Genomic DNA, 15669 nt, shown 5'->3' with positions numbered 1-15669 from the left:
GACATCCCTTTTTGTTCCATCTTTGAGCTCTAACTATCCCCTCATCTTTCAGAAATGGCGCTGGTATTGGATATGGGTTAAGGAGGTTACCCAGTGGTAGTTGGTTTATCCAATGAGTCCCTTACCTGCTAATGTCATTGCGATCAGAACTTCCAGCTCCCTGAGAACAGTACAAGAGCTTGAGATATTTTTTCAGCTCTACCACAGGTAGTCTTTCTGAAACCCTGCAGATTTTACCTCCCTACCTCTGTTTTCCCTGCAATCAAAGAACTCAAGAATTACAATCTCAAATAATGCTGTCATTTTTAGTGATAAGGCATATCTTTTTCAGGCTGTCTGCTGTCTTCCTGCCCCTTCTTCCCCTTTTGTCTGTATGTCTGGGATTTTCAGATACCTGGCAGCCCACTCGGCTGCTGTACTGACTAGCTGCAGGGTGCCTGGACAGTTGGCCCCAGACACGCAGATGGAAACCCTATCTCCTGTGCGTTGGTGTCCTGGCATCACTCTGCTCCAGGATCTTCAAACGTTGCCAGCTCAGGATTATCCCAAAAATACAACAGAGAATTAAAGAACTAACAAAGTAGCAGCAAGAATTTATATTCATGTATTTCTGTATATATACAATATGAATTTATAGATTTACTACGAGTCAGGGCCATGTTAAAGCCTCAGGCTGTTCTGTCTTTCTTTCTTTTTCTCTTTTTTTTTTTTTTGCTGAGCCAGTTTCTTCTTAAAGCATTAGGTATGGCCACATCTTTTCATGTGACTCCACCCAGACCTGCAGTGCGTTATATTTAGACATCTAAAGCACTCCCTGGTTCCAAAGCAGCTTTATTATTACAAAGTGGAGGTTCCTTTGGGTGAGGATACATTGGCTGAGTGACATTGGGCCAACACGGTCAGTTTTCCACAACGGTATTTGTGTGGCTGTAATTTTTCCCTTGGACATCTTCAGACTGAGAAATGTTCTTCATTCCGTACAAAGCCATGCTAATGTGTGAAGCTTGTGGGGGGGCATGAAACTGGGCAATTCATCCAGAAATGGTACATAGGAACTTGGACATTCAGAGGTAGTCTTGGATGCCCAGTCGGAGGCACATTATAGGGATCTCACTGCCCAAACAGTGAAAGCATCTTATGGAAACCCTGTGGCTGTGAACTTAAACTGTCTGTGGGCTGGGAGCTAGGAGGGAAGGAGGGAATGAATAGCTTCCAAAGGCTGCCAGAAAAGTTCAGTTCTCTGCTCTTGATTTGTCTATTCACACTGTTCTTCACTGACATTTTTGCATTGCTCTTTGACTCTGTAACACCTGGCCTGGAATCATTTTATTTGGCCTTCACCTGGATGCACCTCTTCTCATCAAAGCCAGTAGGGAAGAGGGGATCAGTAAAGCAGAAAAAACACACTGCAAGAGGAGCCCTTCCTGGTTTAGGACAAGAATGAGAGATTCTGCAGAGTAAGAAAGGCTCAGTGGACGGTCCTGCCCTTTTCTTGCTAAGAGAAAACACAGGCCAAAGGCTAAGATGTTTTGCCATTAGCTTTCATGCCCAGTTTATCTTCTCCAAGCTTAGCAGCAAAGCTGTGTCCTTCCCTCCTTTCAAGCCTTCCCTTCAAATTTCACTCAGCCTGCGGTGACTCTTACAGATGGAGAGAGAAAATCCTGTATCCTCTCTCCTATCTATCATTCATCTTCTTAGATGTCTGTATTTCAGCTGTGGGCACCTTCTCCTGTGTCTAAACCAAGACCAAGATACTGTGGTTGCCCATGAATTGCAGCTCGCTTTGGGAATCAGCTGGTGAACAACTGGTGAATTTCCAGCCCAGCCACCAAGCTGGGCAGGTAATTTCCTGATCCTGCTTTCTCTCCTATCCTCCTTTAGTGCTGTAAATTCCTTAGAACAGGGAATATCTGTTGCTCTGTGAACGCACAGCACCTAGCGTAATGGCTGCTAGTCATTACTGCAGTGCATATTGTAAATAAGTGGAAGATGATTTGGCATTTTCAAGGACTAGAGCATTTATTTCCTTGCCAGACTTTATTCCATGGCCTTTTCTCTTTGTCTATTCAGAGATCACTTTCTCTGAGAGAAAGCAGAGTTGTACTTTCTCTTTGATGCACACAATGAGAATATGAGAACTGGAGCTACTGCCTCTGTGTTATTGAGAAACAATAAAAACGTGTCCTGCTGTCTAGCAATCGCTGTATGTGAGAGACAGGGGCAGGAAAGAAGAGAACCGTGTTGCGCGCCATTCCTGAACAAGTATTAGCTCTTCAGGGTACTGTATTATCACAAAGCACTTCAGAAATCCAAATTATTATAACAGTCCGTACCAAACTCTCTCAGTTGCTTCCCTATCACACAAGCTCAGCCGCTAATGTTATTTTAATCAAAGATTTGATCAACAATATTAGGCAGATAGTTAGCAGAAGAAATTTAACACGTACGCATCTCGCTAGGGAGGAGATCATTATTTTTAAATCTGCATTTAGTTTACCCAGGGTGGTTTCTTTGGAGATGAGCACCTCAGCCAAAGCGCAACGTGCGTTATCGCCCGGTCGGCACGAGCAGCAGTCCCTGCACCCAGAAGCTCGCCTCAGAGTTGAGGTTTGCCTGAGACCTCGGGCTTTTCAGGTTGAGGTTTTTGGAGGAAAACAGCAGCCGTCGGTTTTAACGTGTGGAGGTGAAAGAGCTTGCAGCTTCGCAACTTCAGGTCTCACTGCTGGACAAAGCCTATTTCTCTGGCAGTTGGATTCGTAGGGTACATCTTCTTATTAGGCTTTTCAGTAAGCCCAGGTAATGGAAAATTACGCTTTGGTGGTAAGAAACACGTGCTCGAACCTCCTCCTCCCAAGCAGGACAGCCCAGCTAAATAATCCTGCCTCCCGGGGACATTAGGGGGGGGTGAGAAGCTTGTGCAGGCCCTGGGGTAGCTGCGGAGGGGTGAGCCCAGGTACTGCAGGCAGCAGTTCTCCTGCCCTGCCCCTCAGTCCCCCTTTCCCTCTGGGAAGAGCTCCCACAAGCTGGTGCCGCGGGCTAGGCCAAGCCAGCAGGCTGTGGGCAGTCGGGGGAGAAGCTTGGGGTCAGCACAGTGCCCTCACGTCCAAGAGGCTGGTCCCAAATCCTCTTAACAGAGCCAGAATGTGATGGCCCAAGGCGTTTCACTGATGTTGAATGTAAATCCCTACTAAAAAGAAGCGTTCTCTGGTCTGCACCAGGCCATCCATTCTGGTACTTTCATTACATATTCCTTTTTATTGCTGAAAGAAGAAGTAGATTGATGGCAGGAGGAGTCCCAGTAGAAGGAGCAGGCAGGGCTTTTAAGGCAGGGCTGGGGAAGAGATGGTGGAAGGGGTAGCACAGGCCGACGTTGTTGCCAGAGAAAGTTGCGTTTGTACCATTTCTGTGTGAAAATCCCTAACCCTAACCCAGGTCAGCATCGCTCAGCCAAATTAACTCCATCTGGACGAGCGGAGCCGAGGATTACCTGTCAGGCCTAGCATTTCGTAACCTCGTGCCACATTTTAAAAGCCTCTGGGTGACAGTGGTGGATCCATGCGGATGAGGGGGTGGATGGGAGAGGTGCAGCCAGGGCTCCTCTCACACTGAAGTGCCGGGATGAAAAGGTTTGAACAATGCCTGTTTGTTCAGAGCTCTCTCCCGGCTAGTCCGCCCCGGACTTGTTGTTGCCTTTTAGAGAAATACGGTCATGATTCTTTATGGTCTTGAATTAATATACAATCTTGCTAGACAAGTGAATGTTCGCTATTTGCACCACTGTCAACACATGATGTTTAGTGAGATTCCTGTGATGATTTCTAAAGCCTCAGGCACTGGAGTCACATGAATATAGACTCATCCCTAGCTTCTTGTAAAGAAAAAAAACACACCAAAAAAATAGAAAAACTAAAAAAAAAAAAACAAAAACGTAAACAAAAGCTTTGATCTACATGAGTGCAGAAGACAAGGACAAAAGTGCGGTGCCAATTGGCCTGTTAAAAACAATACATAACAAATGAAAATAAACAGTTTATTTATAAAAACCTCAATCTTTAAACTTGTCTCATGCCAGAGAGAGGAGGCTGGCGTGGTTGCTTGGAGAGGATCAAAGCACAGTGAAGGCACAGCTGTTGGGAAGGCTTGGGTTATCTAAGTTTCTTCTGGGCAGTCACTTGTGGGTATTTGAGCTCTGGTTAACGTGTAGGACTGAGGCTGTCCACACAACCTGTGCAGGCGGGTACACATCACAAAATCGGGTGCAACCTCAAAAGCTCCTATTTTAAGTAAAGAATTCCTTAGCTGCTGGACTCCTGGTGGCCACAAGAAACCAATGAGAGTGACTGGGAATGGACCACGTCCTCTGAAGGTATGCAGAAGCCTAGTGTTTAAGGCATTCCCAAGTCAGTACATGTTTAAGGTTGATAAAGAAAGAGGGGCTTAAAATGTGGGGTATGTGTATGCAGAGTATCACATAGGGTGTGGACAGGAAGGAGAAGGTCATATCCTTGTCCTTTTTTGTACACAGCTTATTTTTTTCTGTTAACTTTTGAAAATGGAGATGTTACATTACGTTTTGAGTCAGATGAAACTTTCTGTTACCCTTCTAGGAAAGTGTTTTGGATTTGGAGGGAGGAGGAGGAGGAAGGAAGAATGTTTTGGATCAACTTAAGCAGATTTTATTTTTCCATTTCAGCCACTGAACTGAAAAAAAAGTAAAAATCAATGATTAGTACTGCCCTAATCTGGAGATGTATGTTTTAGGGATCACATTATGCTGAATATGTGCATTACATACGCAAAGTAAAAATCCATGCCATTATTGTGCCTGTTCAGTAGCCACTTTTCAAATTGAAATATCTCAGCCATTTTAAATGACGTTTTTATTTTTGCAAAGACGCTAAAAGCAATTAGAGGGCAATATTGACTGTTCACTTGCCAAATTCTACTGTTCCAATGAAAGCTGCTTTTGAGTTACTGTACACAAGTGCAAAAAGCATCCCAAATCATTTTACATACATTACAAGCAAAAACAAAAAGAAATCACCATTTAAAAGAGAAGAAAAAGCCATTTATAAAAGAAATGCTGGCTCCCAAGTTGAAACCATGTGTCAGCCTAGAGCAATCTGTTAAACTTGAGTTATGAACCCCTGGAAAAAAATAGTTGTTTGCAGTGCAGATGCTGAGACTTACAATTAAAGCAGAGGCATTGTGAGGAGAGGTCGCATGGTGATGTTCTGCATAGGGAAAGTTCTCAAAATACCAAAATACCTTAGGTGGGAGAGGCGATACATTTGTATCTCCTCTGTCAGTAGCATTTGTTATTTTAGCTGTCTCTGTCTTAACAAAAGAGAGAAGATACGAAAGTCTTGCCTGTGACTGTGTGCAAATGACCAGGATGGATTGTCTGTAATTTTTAAGAATCCTGATAAACCCATCTTTCCAGAATTGAAGGCTACCTCCAGTTTACCTGGCGGGCTATTAATTTCTGCCCAGCATGAATTTATGCCGCAGGATCCTTCTTAGAGAGTTGAGTAAAGGCATAGATAAGTCATCTACAAACTTTTCTGAGGAGCTGAAGCACAAGGTGTTGTTCACATCCAGAGAAAAGTGTTGGGATCCCATTGCAAGGAGGCTTTCGACTTGAGTGGTAGGTAGTTATGCGGGCTGACCTGGCAGGAGATTGCAGCAGATGCCACCATCCCTTGGGGTTTGTTCCCTACTCCTGCCTTGTCCATGTGGTGTAAAGGGCTGCTGCCTTTGGAGTCCAGTTCTCTGGCTCTAAGCTGTTCTACAATCAGTTGAGTTACGTTGTTGCATTGAGTCGTAGGCTCTACTCAGCTGTCTGCCATTAATTTATCTTTGGGCTGTGAGCCAACATCTGTCTTCCCTGCCTCAAGGCTTGATTCTCATTAATACTGAGGCCTCTTTACACCTTCTTGGCAGTGAAGAACGGCCTTGCAGCGGAATTTTATTTACACCCGTTTGGTGGCCCCTTTTCACTTCTGACACACTTTTCCTCCTTCCCAATGTGTGCCCTGAAGAACTTGCGAGAGTTTTGCTCTTGGATCTGTGTTCTCAATACTGTGTTGTCTACCTTCATGCATGGAAAACAGGGACCTTATCTGCCAGAAATGAATGAGTTTTTATCATAATGGTCCAAGCAAATGTCATGATTCAGAGTGTAAGAGGATCAGCAGCGTGGCTGAGTTGCACAATAAGTCTGTATAAACAAAAGTCAGGATGTGAGGAGGAGGAGGAATGGCTTCCTTTCCTTTCAAGGAAAAGGTTACCCTAGAATCAAACCAGGGTTAAAATTTCCAAATCAGGGGAAATTCCCCATGTTTTACAGGGACAAGTCATGTAACTACAAATTTCTCCTCTCTTCTGTCTCTTTTCCTCCTCCACCTTAGGGGAGCTGTTTTTTTTCTTTTTTTTCTACCCCGGCCCCCCCCCCCCCTCCTCCCTTTTTTTTTTCTGGGACGTCCCAAACGGAATTGATATATCTCTGATATTTTTCAGTGTCTGAGAAAACAATTTTCTCCTTCGTTTCAGAATAACGATTGAGTGCCACACTATGCACCTTTGAGATATGAGACAGGGTAACCCCATTAAGAATTGAGCCACAGCCATGCAGAAAAGGAACGGTGGTTATTTTAGTGTAGTTAACCAAGGATGATGGTTAGTAGGCTGCACTGAGCCATTGTTCATGGGAACATAGTCTTTATTTATAAATTATAAGTAAAGATCTGCTAACTGCCCAACTGAGGACACTTACTTGTCTCTGCACTTCAGTCCAACTGCAATAAATACAGATCAAATGTTCACTATCCATATAATAACAAAGATCTGATCCGAAGCACATTTTTGTTTCTACAGGGCTACCTTAGATCACGTTGTCTTTTAGTATGTTATATACGGATGTGTTGTTATTTAAAGGAAAATAAGGGACAGAGCTGAAAACAACTGTCATTGCCAGTTGGAGCTCTTGATGCAACTGGAGACACTGTCTGAAAAGTAACACCTTAGCCAACACCTATTAATATACTTTTTGCAGAATTTACAGTGCCATTTATTTTACATGGCTTTATAGTGTCTTCAGTTAGCTATTAATGTTTTGAAATAATTAAAATGGAAAATTTAAGAAAGCCTACTGTCAGGGATTTAAAATAATGCGCAAAGCTTCTACTGACTTCAGTGGAAATTATAGGTGCTCTTTGGCTCTGGGAGCACAGCATTTGTATTTTGCTAGGTAATCATAAAAAAAAACACATTGCATAGAGCTTCGTGCCAGATTTCCCATTATGCTACAGGAATGTCCCAATTGCAAAATGAAGAGCTCAGAAACCAGGGAGCAACGTGGTGTGTGTGGTGATGGGGCCGGCCTAACCTTTACACCTCTCCCTTCCAAAAATGTGTTTTGACTTGATCTTTTATTACCTAACCATTTACTGCTTTTACACAGAGTCCGTGCCTAATTGAGAGCACCAGATGGATGGTGTATAGCCAAAAAAGCAGTTTGTTCAACAGTCCTTTCGCATGCTTGCCACTGAGTACAGCTTTAATTTATTATATGTCATTCATATCTGTGTAAAATCAGTCGTGGCTTTTTTCTTTTCTTCAATAAACTTCCCCCCAGTGCCCATTTTTGCAGGATCTGAGCGTATCAAAATCATTGAAGATTTTCTCTTCTGACCCAGCCCTGGCAGTATGCTTGTTCTCGAATTCTCGTGCATGGACTTAAGCACTTAATTTTAAGCACAAAAATCTCATTCTGCATATATTCTGTGCAGGAATGTTGGTGCCTTTGGAGAGAAAGTGAGAGTAGGCAATAATTAAGGCTCGAAGTGGAGCCTGTAGCAATCTGCCTCTCCCCCATTAGCCTAGGGCTGTAGGGACATTTGGGGACAAGAATTTACTGGAGTCACAAAGAACCCCAAATACCTAAGAGTGCATTAAGACATTATCTCAGGGAACTTAGCCACTCCAGGAGCAAATTCTACTATCCCAAGGTGTCCTTCATCACTCGTGTCCTGGAGCTTATCGTGCTCGGAAACTCCGGCAGCAGCAGGGAGGAAGCGTGTGCTCCCTGGGCTGCCTCAGTGCCAAGCCAGCAGGTCCAGCTGCCTTCCTCTTTGGTTTGCCTCGAGGCTTTGAATCGAATCAAAAGCAACCTGTGTCCTGTCAAATGGCAAAACTCTGGGACAGGACTTCTCCACCGCACCCACAAAGTCAGCTTTTTCTCGCTGGACGTACCTTCCTCCATCTTTGCAAGTCACACTGCAGCATCCCTAGGCTTCAGTCACCATGTAAATGTAAGGCAGAAGCAGAGATCCTGTCAGTGCTATTTAATATATCCATACTCCTCTTCCATCTCTCTTACTTGATAACTTACGAAGCAAAATCATGCAGGAATTGAAAAAAAATAAATCTGTAGACTTGTTGTTCCTCCACTCACGGGTGCTGAGGCAAGTTTCTCTAGAGACTTTGTTTTGCTCTGGGTGGAACCTGTCTCGTGTCATTTTAGATGCTACAGAAGTAAATGACTGGCTCAGCCCGTCATTTGAACACTGTATCTGGTCAGTGGTGAGAAATGCACTCAGCTCACAGCTGATTTGGCCTTTTTTATACACCTACCATATTGAGGGATGATATATATGCCCTTGGAGTACTTATTTCTCTCTACTTGCTATAGAGGAAGCCCAGATGACTGGCTCGGAGCTGGATGCCTGCAGCCGAGCATCTAAAATTGGGGTGGGCTCCTATTATTCCCGACTATGGGGTGTGTCTGACATATTTTTGGGCCCCTGCTCACCAGAGCACCAGGGCACATGCCTTGCTTCAAAGCGGTGCTTCCAGGCTTTGCTGCAGGGAGGTGGCGTTGAGCGCCCGCCTCTGTGCCAGCCTGAAGTAGCTCCTTAGTGCGCTTTTTATGGAGGATTTACAAAGAATAGCAGAAAATATTCCACTGTCTCCAGCTGTGTGCGAGACAGCAGAAAATTCAGTGCAGATCCATTCAGCTGGACCAGACTCGCAGTAGCGGTAATAAAAATGGGATGCCTAAAGTTCGCTTTTTCAAAAGGTGCATGCGGGTCCTCATCTCCATTGGAGGGAGGGTGTGTTTCTATCACAGCTGCTGCAGCTTTCATTTGTCTTTGACCAGTTTTAAAAATCCTTTTTGCACCATCAAGTCTAACTCTATTACAGCAAGGCACTTTTTGCAACTTCAGGGGAATTTCCTACAGAAGTTCCCTACTGTCAGCTATTGCCATCAGCAATGACACCCATAAATAAGAGAAGGTATGGAAAAAAGATGAGCGTTTTCTTTGCAAAGAGTATCATGGCTTTTTAAGTGCAAAAGAAACGGAGGCTTTTCGTGCTTTTGGGTTTTGAAAATGCCTTTAGTTAAACTGGACAATGTATTTGTTTTTTCTGGAACAAATCTTCCACGTTTCACCTAGAAAGGGGAAAAAGCCTTAGCTTTAGCTTCTGTATAAATATTTGCACAAAGTTAATTCTAGAGTTTGTGTGTGATCATCTTTAATTGCTTTAAATAATCATAATAAAGAAAAGAACCACTGAATTTTTACAAGAAGAACTGCATGCAATTATGTATGAAGTTTGAAACAGTGGCTTAAATGTACGAAGTTGGTTGAAATACGGAAGGGATGGATTTGGCTCTACAAGTTTGAAATGAAACAGAGCTGTTTCTGGAAAGCCATTACGAGCGTCAGTTTGGAAACCGGCTATCTCTGCACCTGCTGAAGAACTGCATTAAGACCAGTTTCCACTGCACTCTCCTTTGGCTCTATGAATATGAACGGCAGTAACAAATTTGGGGCTTCAGAAGACCCTACGGACAGGAAAGCGGGGCAGGGAGAAGCTGTGCTGACGCAAAACAAAAGGATGAAAGAGTAGAGCAGCTGAGAAGGGCCCCACTGTGTGTTTGCAGTTTCGAAAACTTGCTGCAGGTTGTGGGCTGATGTGAAAATTTCACAAAGTGAGCTCGGAAAGCAAAGGCTGCCATTTATGCAAGCTGTAATAATGGTGGACAACCAGTTGCTGCATACCGTGCATTCCTCCAGGAGCTGAGCTGTACGGAGCAGTTGCACCAAGCACTACTTGGGTACAGTGTTGCACCTGGTTTTAACCCTGCTTATTTCTTCTTCTCCACCTTTAGGGCTAGGCGATGGCTGTTCTCTGCATGGATTAAGGAGGTATAAGCATTTACTAGGCCAGGACTGTTTGCCTTTACAAAATTGTGTTTTAGTTTAGTACCTTTGTTTTCTTGCTATTCTTGAAAGAGTCAAGAGCTGCTTAGGGCGAATATCACCCCTTTCTGCTGCTCCCACACTGACGTCCACACAAATACCAAAGGAAAGGTGTCCAAGCCCTCGAGCTGAAGGTAGCTCTGAATTTAAGGAGCGTCCCCCACCCTAACTGCAAGCCGACCGAAAGTCTTGTGTCTGAGCAGCTCCAGGCTTTCTGGCGTTTGAAAACTCAACTCAGATCTGATATTTGGCCCGGTGTCGTAATGAAAATGGAAAATTGCATTTTGAGCCTCGGCCTTCCTGAGGAGCAGCCTGTGCCAAAGCCAAGGCGCTGGAGATAAAAACAAGGATTTGCAGGACACTGTGTCCCATGGCAGGCAGAGGTCAGCGGGAGTTTGGAGCCAAGCGGGACTGGCCCCTCTGGCTGGAAACTTTGCTTTTGCCTCTGAGCTGCACGGCCACTGTGGTTTGAGACGCACACAGGTGCGTGGTGGGGAGCGAGCCATTCGTTTCACTCCAAAGAGGATATTTGTGACCAGGGAAATGGCGGATTTCTATGCGTTCGCATTCGTTGTTTCCTTCTCGAGCAAAAAAGGGACCTTCAGAATGCCAAAATCTTGTCTTAATATTTCACGGAAGCAAGTATTTTATAAACGCACGTTGCAAATGGCAGTATAAATTCTCCACTGTGGAAAATTGCTATCTGGTTTGAAACTAGGCAGGATAAATAGAACTATAAAAGGTTACCTGGAGTAAACAGATAGGGTTTCCAAAATGTACCACATGAGATAGATTGGAGCTCATAGTAATCTATTTTCCATGCTTAACATACGCTCAGCATCAGCTGAACTCTGTAACTGAGCTGCCATCTGTATCAATCCTGTTCCTAGATGTCACGGCCCTGTTAATGAAATCTGGAAGTGAAATTGTAAATGGATTCAGTGAATGGTAGATGTCAGCCATTGCGTGATGGGCAATCATCAATCATCCGCTGTCAGTTATTTCTGTCTCAGTGAGTAAGCCTTTATTTAAAGCATAAAGTAAGAATGTTGCCAGACCACAGGAACAAGCCCTGAGCTGTTTGCAGGTGCTGCTATTCACAACTGCCAATTAAACTCCTGACATTTCCATAATGGCCAAGAGGCAAAGCATATGCACTTGATATAAACATTTTTGTAAAAATTAATCTCAGTTTATCAATACTTCACTTTTTTTTTTTTTTTTTCTTTTCCAGGGCTATGTACAACATCCTACTTGGCCTATTGTTTGTTTGCTGTAGAAAGAGAGAAATATGAGTTGGAAAGCAGCCAGGGCGTTCATTTCCCCAGGATATACAGTAGATTCCAGTGGCTCATTTCAACCCCTGACTGGGGAGGGAAAGCACAGTCAGGAGGAATCCCACCTTTGGAAAATGTCGTGTGTGTGTCTGTTGCCTCCCCAGCTTCGCTCTGTACCCTGGCCCTTAGCTGGGTGGAAATGTAACGCTTCATCTGGCAAATGCTGCCCCTGAAGGTACCCAGCCCAGTGGGGTTCTTGGCCCCTCTAAATAATTGCCTCATCTGGATGTTCCTACAGATCTCTGGGTGCATTACTGCTGCCTGGTCCTTTTTGTTTCCCCTCTACCACCTGAAAAATAAATAAATAAATAAAAATGCAAGCGCCTTTTAATATACGCATTCTTTTCTTTGAGGCAGCAAAAAAAAAATAAAAATTGTCAACTCAACTTATTAAAGGCATTCATCAGTACCTGCTGCAAAATTATGTATATATTTCATAAAATTGCCAGTGACGAGCTAGCTTTTTGTGTGTGAGAGAAAATATTTTCATGGAAAAAAAATTATATATTTCTACAGAAAAATAAACTGCCTAGCATTGCCACCTGACATTTATAGTTTGGAGGACATAAAACTTTTCTGAGGTCCCTTTATTTTTTACTCTCAGCTGTTTACAGTTCTTCAGGGGTACACTGATCTATAAGTAAATACAGAAAAAGAAAGGACTGCATTCACATTTTCAAGGAGCACATGCTGATTGCTCTACCCCATTTTGCTGCAAAGTCCAGATGGAGCAGAACACTAAAGGATAAACTGGATAGCACTGGGGCATTTTGAAGTTGTCTTCTTCACTCTCCATGGGACTGATTAAGATCACCTAAGTCAAACAGTGATTTGAAGTGTATTTTCATGTATTGTGCTACCTGGTTGTAAAATTATGCATTATTGGATGAAATTAATTTCTGAAACCTGTAGACTTCTGTTAACATGATATATTGGGAATTGGTGTTAGAGGTCTTGCTGGCATGTGTGTATTAAATTGGATGTGATTTTTTGCCAGATAGCTGTGCTGGTAGAAGTGCTAATTGTCAGATGCACATATTCTGGTGCAGCTTTTATTAGCATCACTTATTTTATTTCACCTAACTGAAATAAGCCATCCTGCCTTAAGCACTTCCCTGGCAGTGGAAGTGTGTCTATATTGAGAAGTTTTCTACCTAGCAGTGTATTTGAAAGTGTTAAGTATAGATGGATCTTTGTTCAATTTGCCATTTCCTTTGTCCATGTAGGTGCCTTGTGAAATTCCACATTGCTCCAGATTTCAGGGACAGCTGTTGCTTCATGTACCCAGGACCTGTTTCAAATTCAGCTAATGGAGGTAATTTTCTGACTTGTTTCTTAATTTTTTAAAGCATTTTTTCCATTCAAAACCATTCAGTATGTTTAAGATCCACTAAAAAAAAAAAGTCTTTAGACATTAGAAAAGAATGTTACAGCCTAAGTCATGCTGCTCTGGATTAGGTCTTTTTAGAACTCGAAAGACCAAACTAGCTGAGTTACCCAGGATAGATCAACTAATCCCACTTGTTTCTTTGTGGCTGTAAAGTAATCTTGGGGGCTTGGGATGCCTACGTGTTCATTATCAGCCAAGATGACAGTCTAATCTATGGACATTCATTTGTGCAGAAATAACTGCTGAATTGGGTGAGGTCATGCTGCAGTGCTACCACATCAGCCTCAGCCTCTTTACACTGAGCTAAAAGGCAAAGGTAGGGGTAACTAACCCACATTAGGCTCAGTTCCTGCACTCTTGTAGATGTTACAACAATAATAATAATAATATTGTTCTGAGAATGTCCACATGACAATGTAGAAATACCCAAGCTAGCTGTAAACGAACTATTGTGGATACTGGACGCAGTCTAGATGAGACAGCAGAGAACACTGAGAGGACTAATTTACCCTGCTTTTTGGCAGTGTTAGCTCCATATGGGCTAATTTATCCTGCCAGAAAGCAGGCTCATTTATGGCTAGCTCATTTATAGCCAGCCTGAGTACCTCTTCCCTATACTGGAATTTGCAATGTAGACGTACTTTCTATTAAGCTGACAAGTGTGTGATTGTAGTAAGTAAAAATATGGGGGTTGGGATTTTGAAGGCACCAAAGGGCTTCCTTCTAGGGCGGTTTAAGAGGTTACCACCTACAGCAATCTGCTTCGCAACTTCTGCTGAAGCTAACTTTCCCCATGCCCGAATGGGCACGTGGGATCTTGTGGCCACTTCTTGAGTATACAGCACAGTATCTTAGCTTAAATCATTGAAGAGGATGTGCCTGCATTAAGAAGCTAAACGATGAACTGAATCAGAACAGATGTGTCTGTGGGTATTGCAGTAACAGGGCAGGCAGCTTGGGTGATAATGCTCAATGTTGTTCTTCTTAGAGAGCCCAAAGAGAACTGGGCGCCAGGTCCTGTGAAAATTACTGCAATTTCTGCTTCAGAGTTGGGTGTCTCATTCTCCACAAATTCCTTGAAAAGAGCTGTCAGCAAGATCTGTTTTTTTAGGACTGCATAGCTCCAAACACTGCTCTCTGGTCGTCTACTGTAAAGTCCATGATCCAGTAAAGAAGCCGAAGCACAAACTTAACTTTCCAGCACGACCAAGTGAGATTTCTAAGGTGCTTAAAGCTAAACATATTTTTTAATGAAGGTTTGTTTGTTCAAGCTCTACCTCCGTTTACTTCAGGGTAGTTAATACGTGTTAACACTTCTGGTGCAAAGGGAAACTAGCCTTTAGAGCAGGATTTGGCTTTCAGGGAAGAAAATGGATACCGGCAGCAGTTCTTACTTCTGCCAATGCAGTCACGTACGATGTGCTCCTGGCTTGTCTCTTGCTTCCCTGCCTCTTGGGCTGCCCAGCTATGATCTAGTGTGCTGACCTTACAAGCCAAGTAATGACTTTCATGCTGCTGAATCCCATCAGGAACTTCATGTCTCTTGTGGTTGTCTTCATCCATGGCTAACTTGTATTATCATTGGCACGCTTAAAATTGTGATGTTATGTTTCAAATGTTTTTAAAGCTGAAACACACAAGCTCTTTTATTTCTCTTCTGCCTAGTAGGATTATTTCAGCTCCACACATGCAAAACCTCATATTATGCAAGAAATTAATCATATCAGGGTAAAGTAGCTACTGAAAAATAGCCAAACACCATAAACATTGGTCAAAATGCAGGCCAACCATTTGCACAGCAAGTAATTGAAGCTAGAGGTTCATTGGAGCGACGCGTAACTTTTCATTATGAATTAGAAAGCTTTTCAAACATAAAATGATATCTGAGAAGACTGCACTACCTAAAAGGTTTCAGTAAACGCTGAAAAAAAGTGCTAAAATATGCTGTAGAGATCAATCATGCTTTATGGTTACTTGCTCCATGTAGTTTCGCACACATTCTCTGATAAACAATGTCCCACACGCTCTGCCCAGACCCATTATTTTCTTCAGCACCAAAGCGTCAAGGGCCAGATCCTCATTTGGTTTAAGTCAGCAGAGCTCTGCTGAGGTTGACTGCTTGCCGTTGATTTATGCCAGCTGAAGATCTGGCCTGAAGAGTGACAAAAATGTAATTTTATGTTTTATTTATGGGTGTAAAACAATAGTCCTAAAGGGAGCAGATGTTCCATGTCGAGGGAGGAGGTTTATGAAATGCAATTCCAGACACAAAAGCTAATCTCTGTGGTCAGGGAAGGCATGAGGCCTGTTTTACATGATGAACTTTAATTGAAATCTTGCTCTTTTGTGTTCATTTATTTCTTCTATTTGGGAGCCGACAAGCATCGTTTAAATTACTTACCAGCTGCCAGACACCTTAAAGAGCAATAAACAGTTGACTTAAACACCTGGAGAAGGTTGGACAATCTTCACTTGTCCTCCCAGTACCTGCTGAAGTGGTATTAATGTGGTATCACATATTTTTAATTAAGTGGTCACTTTGCTGAAGAAATTTCCATCTGTTTCAGATGGAGCTGTGGAGAAAAAGCTCATTCAGTTTTATGGAGGGTTTTGCAATTGTATGTCTGTTTTTTCCAATTTGGAATGAAAACCAAAGCGTTTTGAAATTCTCTAA

General features: G+C 43.0%; 1 long non-coding RNA gene across 1 annotated transcript in view; it reads left to right on the top strand.

The window, feature by feature from the left end:
* LOC121068129 overlaps positions 1 to 15669 on the top strand; it is a 282842-nt gene that overhangs the window by 251274 nt on the left and 15899 nt on the right. Inside the window, exon 6 of the long non-coding RNA XR_005818638.1 lies at positions 12832 to 12920. This is a non-coding gene — a long non-coding RNA (uncharacterized LOC121068129). The remainder of the gene's footprint in view (positions 1 to 12831; positions 12921 to 15669) is intronic.

This window comes from Cygnus olor, chromosome 3, assembly GCF_009769625.2.
Source record: "Cygnus olor isolate bCygOlo1 chromosome 3, bCygOlo1.pri.v2, whole genome shotgun sequence".
Classification (NCBI taxonomy): domain Eukaryota; kingdom Metazoa; phylum Chordata; class Aves; order Anseriformes; family Anatidae; genus Cygnus; species Cygnus olor.
This window is presented reverse-complemented; position numbering and strand designations above follow the sequence as displayed.